We start from the raw sequence: 6,085 nt of genomic DNA, 5'->3' as shown, positions 1-6,085 counted from the left end.
CGCTAACCCTAACCCATCAAGAGAATACAGACAGTTTTGTGACCCATCTTTTCATCCATATTTCCTGCACACATGTCTTGATTGGATTTGTGTTTGTCAGTCATTTTATTTTTTAGTAAAACTGCACATGGACCTGCACTGAGACCAGATGAAGGTGGAGACAGCTTGAAGAAGGAATCATTAGAAGTGGGCTGTAGAGCCTCGATTCCACTGAGTCTGGTCTGGTCCAGTTTAGAATGGTCCAGGCAAGTCAGGTGAACGTTTCCACTCAAAGTTGGACCGTTACGGCACATGCAGAGTGAAGCTAACAACAACAAAAACAACAATGGTGGTCATCCAGCTGCTCATTTTTCCACTTGGTAAAAATAAAGCGCTTATTGTTGTTAGAGAGAAAACTTCGAGTGGCGAAAAGGAATACGGCTGCTTTATTTTGTCCTAGTGACCATCAGCCAATCACAGGGTTTCAACAGTTGCTCTGCCTTGACCAGTCCGTTCCACTGTCCTATGGACCTACAACCAATAAAAGAGTACAGTTCAGTCAATTTTTATAATGGAAACGCTCAAAGTACCGGACTGGACTGATCGGTGCACAAGGCATTTGGTGTTGTGTTTTTAAATAGTTCCGGTCAATTAAACTCTTTTAGCCCTTGTGCTATCTTGTGGGGTCCAGATGACCCCACTCTCAACGTTAATCTAGACCCACTAGACAGTGCTCTGAACCTTTTTTCTTCAATGATTTGTGATTTTCACTGGTGTCCATGGATTACATGAAATCTTTCCCCCTTTATCCACCTTTGTCCTGGTAGGAATAACATGTCAATGTAAGGGTGGGGTCATCTGGACCCCACAAGTTAGCACAACGGTTAAGGGTCCAGTCTTCTGCTATTATTGCATTTCTTTTTTCAACTTTTCTTTTTGTGCACATTTAAATTAAATTCAATTGCATCTATTAGTGGATTTTAAAGATGTATTTTTCACGTTTAGTTACAACGCAGGTCTGCAAAATTCCAGCACATAATGTCGTAGGTGACTTTGAAAAGGCTTTGTTGCATTTTTGTTAAAACCTGTAACGCAGGCAAAAAAAAAAAGACAAAACACACAAAAAAAAGCATTTGCTTTGGGTGCCATGTCCCACCAATCACTCTCTCCTTCTAAAGGGGGCTGCAATGGCACCTGAGGGGGAATCTCATGGCCGTCATCCCAGAAAGCCTGCCACGCTGATGCTTGCTTACCATCTGCTCCCCATATGAGCAGAAACAGGCAATTGTCTGGGAGGAGGCACCTCCATCATGCTGTCATTGAACTAATATACTTCAACATGTTTTTCAGGAGGGGGGGGGGCAACCTTTTGGTGGTGTTGGAAGCCCCCCGTTTGTGCTTGAGACGAGCAGCTCCGGCCTGGACGCCTGTACACAAATGATTTTTTTTGGGGGGGGGATCCAGTGTCAACAAGAGCCAACATTATTTTATGGCGTAGAGATAAAAAAAAGAGTAGCAGGATGGGACAGAAAAAAAAAGGTCCTTCAGGGGGAAACATAGTGTAAATGAAGTTCCAGGAATGACACAGGCGAGCAATGAGGCGTGGATGGCAAATATACGCCGCACATCATCGGATAGAGATGCCAGTGGAAATGGCTTCATTGAAGTGTCAGCCCTCATCCATCAATCAATCATCCGCGAGAAAACAATAAGGGCTGCGGCGGACGGGGCCGCCTTCGCGGGGCTTGCTCATGGGTATCGGAAACAGCACTTAAGTGCAGCCCTGATGCTGGGAGGGAAGGAGGAGGAGGGGGGGGGGTTACAGGCGCACGTGCAGGTAGGGGAGCGGGACTAGGCACGCGGCGCCCCCAGTGGCGGATGTAGCGCGGGCTTCACCTCCGCCGCCGACGCCTCATCGCACGTGCCTTTTGTTCATCCGCGCTGTCCGCTCCTTCTTCCGGATCGCCTCAGAACAAAGACCAGCCTTTGGTCCAATCACGTCACGGAACAAGCCCGCGTGCGTGTACAAGAAAGCAAAAAAATAAAAAATAAAAAAATAAAAGCTCAAAGAAATCACAGCAAAGAGGAACAGCGGAGAGAATCTGCGGCGTGTTCTCCGGATCCTTGTTGAATAGATTGTTGTGTTGTTCATCTTCACTGCAGTGTCATTTTCTTAAGTGTTTGTCTTGTTTTTGTGTGTCTGAGCGGCTGTTGTTTATAGAAAGTCTCCCTTTTTTCAGTGTTTGGTGAAATACATTTGTGTTTTTTTAGCTGTTTTCTAAAAATATCAGCTGGGTGGTTACAATATATATATAATAAAATATCCAAAGTTGTACCTGATGTTGTTTCTGAACTAAAATGTTTTCTTCTTTGCTGTTTCCGTGTTTTCAGTTTAGTCCAAGTAAGAGTTCTGTTTTATTTTGAAAGCGACAGAATCTGAGAGATGGAAAAACTTTTTATTTATTTATTCCAACTTCCATGCAAACATTTTTTAATTTGTAAAATAAATCCGTTTGTAAAATCATGCTTATTTTCAAGAGAACTAGTCATAAATCATTATTTTTTTAACAGATGGTTGACTTTTATTTTGTAAAAATCTTCCTGAAATGTGTTTGTTTTGAGACTCAAAAAGGTTCTGCTAATTATGATGGGGAAAAATTTTCAACAAATGAACTTTTGATTTGATTTTCTTACCAGAATGTCAATTAAGTCTCTAAATAAAATAATTTTGCCCCCCTTTTTTAAAACAAACATTTCTTTATGTTTGGTCCAGTTTTTCCTAAGAGGGTAATATTAAACTCCCAGTTTTACATCATTGTGTACGGTGTAATCTTTACGGTGTTCTTTTGCAATATTTTGTTAAAGCGTTTATTTTGCTTAAATTGTTGTCATTTTCAGCTCTTTGGGTCTGTTTACAGACCCCACTGGTTTCATGGAACAGTTTACAACTTTATTTTGAAAGTCTTGCTCAAAAACTTTTTTAGTATGCAATAATCATGCTGGAAATCTCACCAAAATAAGTAATGTATAACTTTTCTATTAAAAATGTATATATTTTCGATTGTATGTTTTTATGAAAAAGTTTTGGGGTTTTTTTCAGGTGTCTTTAGATTTTTTTAGAACTAAATTTAAATTTTGACATTTTATTTTAACCAATAATATAAAACAAAATCCTGGCTGTGAAAATGTAATTTTCTACTAATCATAGAAATTACATGAAGATAGAATCTTGAGTTTTTTAACTACAGAAATGTGATGTTTTGGGTCTTTTTAGGACCAAATAACCTTAACTGTATATAAATCTTTGGGGATTATGAACATCAGACATCCCTAAATGTTATGAAATAAACAGAAGTATTGTGTTTTACAGTTCTGTTTAAGTCTTTTTTTTTAAGAGTTTGAACCTTTTGGCACATTAACCCCTTAACACCCAATGATGCAAATCTGGATCAAACCACTTTGGCTCCAACATTACCTCAATTTAATACCTACTTGAAAGCAAGAGATTTTTTTTTCATAGCTGGAAATAAATTAAGGCATCAAGGGGTTAAATTGCTAAACAAAAGCCCAACTTTTATGTGTCAAAAGAATGACAAAAATGATCCATTAACTGTATAAAATATAAAAATTAAACCATTTTTATTGTATCTTTTACATGTAATAATTTAATTCAACACATAATAAGGGATCACTTATGTGGATTATCACCCCTCCTTCACAGTTTCTTTGTAACAAAAAAGAACTTTCCTGCTGGTGCATATGTGGGCCACTAGGGGGTGCTGCAGCACTCTACCTTCAGCTTCCATGATGACATTTTGCAGGTATTTTCTATTCCTCGTGCCGATGCATGAACTTTCAGTCCATACACACCTACATTCAGGGGTGAGATGAGAAACACTGTAAACTAATCTCTAAATAGTCTTTGCATGTATCTGTTTTGCCTTTGGATTTTTCTCTGTGTGTGTGTGTTTTTTTAAACAGGTTCATGATTAAGCTATAGACTCCTCCCTGCTGCCCTATCATAAATAACCCCCACAGACTGCAGGTGCTGGGGAAAAAGAAATCAAATCTTCAGAGCTACATGCTCTCTCCCAGCATTGAAAATAATCAAAAAGTGCTAAATGGTCCAACAGTCGCTTTTGCTGCGTTTGAGCCTTTTGATTTCCCCGACCGAAGTCTCTTGATGGCTTCCCTGCAACATGAAACATGACACATCATCCATTATTCTGTACATGTGCCTTGCTATCTCAGCCTGCTCCATATGGCCCCCGTTGTCTCCAGACACCCAAATCCCTTTCCTCAGGCCAAGGGCTTGTTTTTTTTTTATTTTATTTTTTTTGTGGGAACCATTACATTACTCCTCTTCCTCAGAGGAATGGGGCGATGATGATGATGAGCAGTCAGTCCAGACTTTCAGGCTCACAATTTTGACAGGAGATTCAACAATTGAGTGTAATCTGCCCAGGCTTGGCCCAATTGCTAATTCATGCAAGTTGGAGGGGGGGAATCTCGAGGCGACGATTACGAGCGATGAAGATGAGGAAAACAACAGAGAAGGCCACTTTCAGGGTGGCGGCCAGGACGTAGTGGAGCTGCAGCGTTTCAGAGTTGCTGCTGAGGAAGGGAGTCACAAAGGCCTCCTGGATCCTCAGTCACCATCGCTGTACCATCCAGAGTGACCAAAGAATCTTTTTTTTAATAAACCACAGCCTCATCCAGGGTCTAGAAACTGTTTCCTCCACCCCCTACTAATAAAGGCAAACTTTTACGATGAAAGAGAAGAGAAGAGAAGGGTCACTTCCTGTTCCCGCCCCTGCGACTCCAGGATGGATGTGGACTCTGCAGCACCGAGTTCCTCCACCGTGTGAGGCAACATGAGGGTGATGCTAAGTGAAATGCTCATTTTGCGTTTGTGATTACCAAGGCCCATGGGCGATATGCACTAATGTGAGCTAATGCAATAGATTACACAGTGCTGGCCCAGGGGAACAGACAGCAAACAGATGTGGTCTCCACTCAAAAGAGGAGGAGAAGGAGGAGGGAGAAAGTTTAGAGTGCTGCTCAGTGCGCTGAAGATTGTCCCTGGTAATTTTCTGTTGGAGGAGGAAGCAGCCGTGATGAGTTTTGTCAGTCTTCTCTTTGTGAGCAAACACAGGAAGTGGACCATCATGCTCTGCGCTCAAGGGTTTTCCAAACATGTGTCACAAGGCTTGAACACAGATACTTGTCGTTTCTCAATCTGTAACGGTTACCCGATCTGTAACTTTTACCCGATGTGTAACAGTTACCCGATTTTTAACTTTTAACTGACCTGTAAGGGTTTTCCGATCTGTAACGGTTACCCGATAAGTCTGCACAAATATTACGTCACTTCTGCCATAGCGGTATACGGTCAGGGTTTGTCTTCAAATGTTGATGACAATAATAACCTCTTTAAATAATCAAAACAACAAAAATGTTTAAAATAAAAAAGGTGGACTGCGCCCTCATCTTTTCCTGTTATATATATATATATTTAAAATACAATTGATCAAACAGAGACTCCAAGCCGTGTGGCTGTCATTCTATCACATATCATTGAGATTTTCATTGTCTGTAATGACAATAATTATCCGATCTGTAACCGTCAACCAATCTGTAACCATTAACCAATCTGTAACCGTTAACCAATCTGTAATGGCTACCCAATCTGTAACCGTTAACCAATCTGTAACCGTTACCCAATCTGTAACGGTTACCCAATCCGTAACCGTTAACCAATCTGTAACCGTTACCCAATCTGTAACGGTTAACCAATCTGTAACCGTTAACCAATCTGTAACCGTTAACCAATCTGCAACGGCTAACCAATCTGTAACCATTAACCAATCTGTAACCGTTAACCAATCTGTAATGGCTACCCAATCTGTAACCGTTAACCAATCTGTAACCGTTACCCAATCTGTAACAGTTACCCAATCCGTAACCGTTAACCAATCTGTAACCGTTACCCAATCTGTAACGGTTAACCAATCTGTAACCGTTAACCAATCTGTAACCGTTAACCAATCTGCAACGGCTAACCAATCTGTAACCATTAACCAATCTGTAACCGTTAACCAATCTG

The sequence above is a fragment of the Oryzias latipes genome, chromosome 7 (assembly GCF_002234675.1).
Source record: "Oryzias latipes chromosome 7, ASM223467v1".
Lineage (NCBI taxonomy): Eukaryota > Metazoa > Chordata > Actinopteri > Beloniformes > Adrianichthyidae > Oryzias > Oryzias latipes.
The sequence above is the reverse complement of the archived record's forward strand: the minus strand, read 5'-3'. Positions refer to the sequence as shown.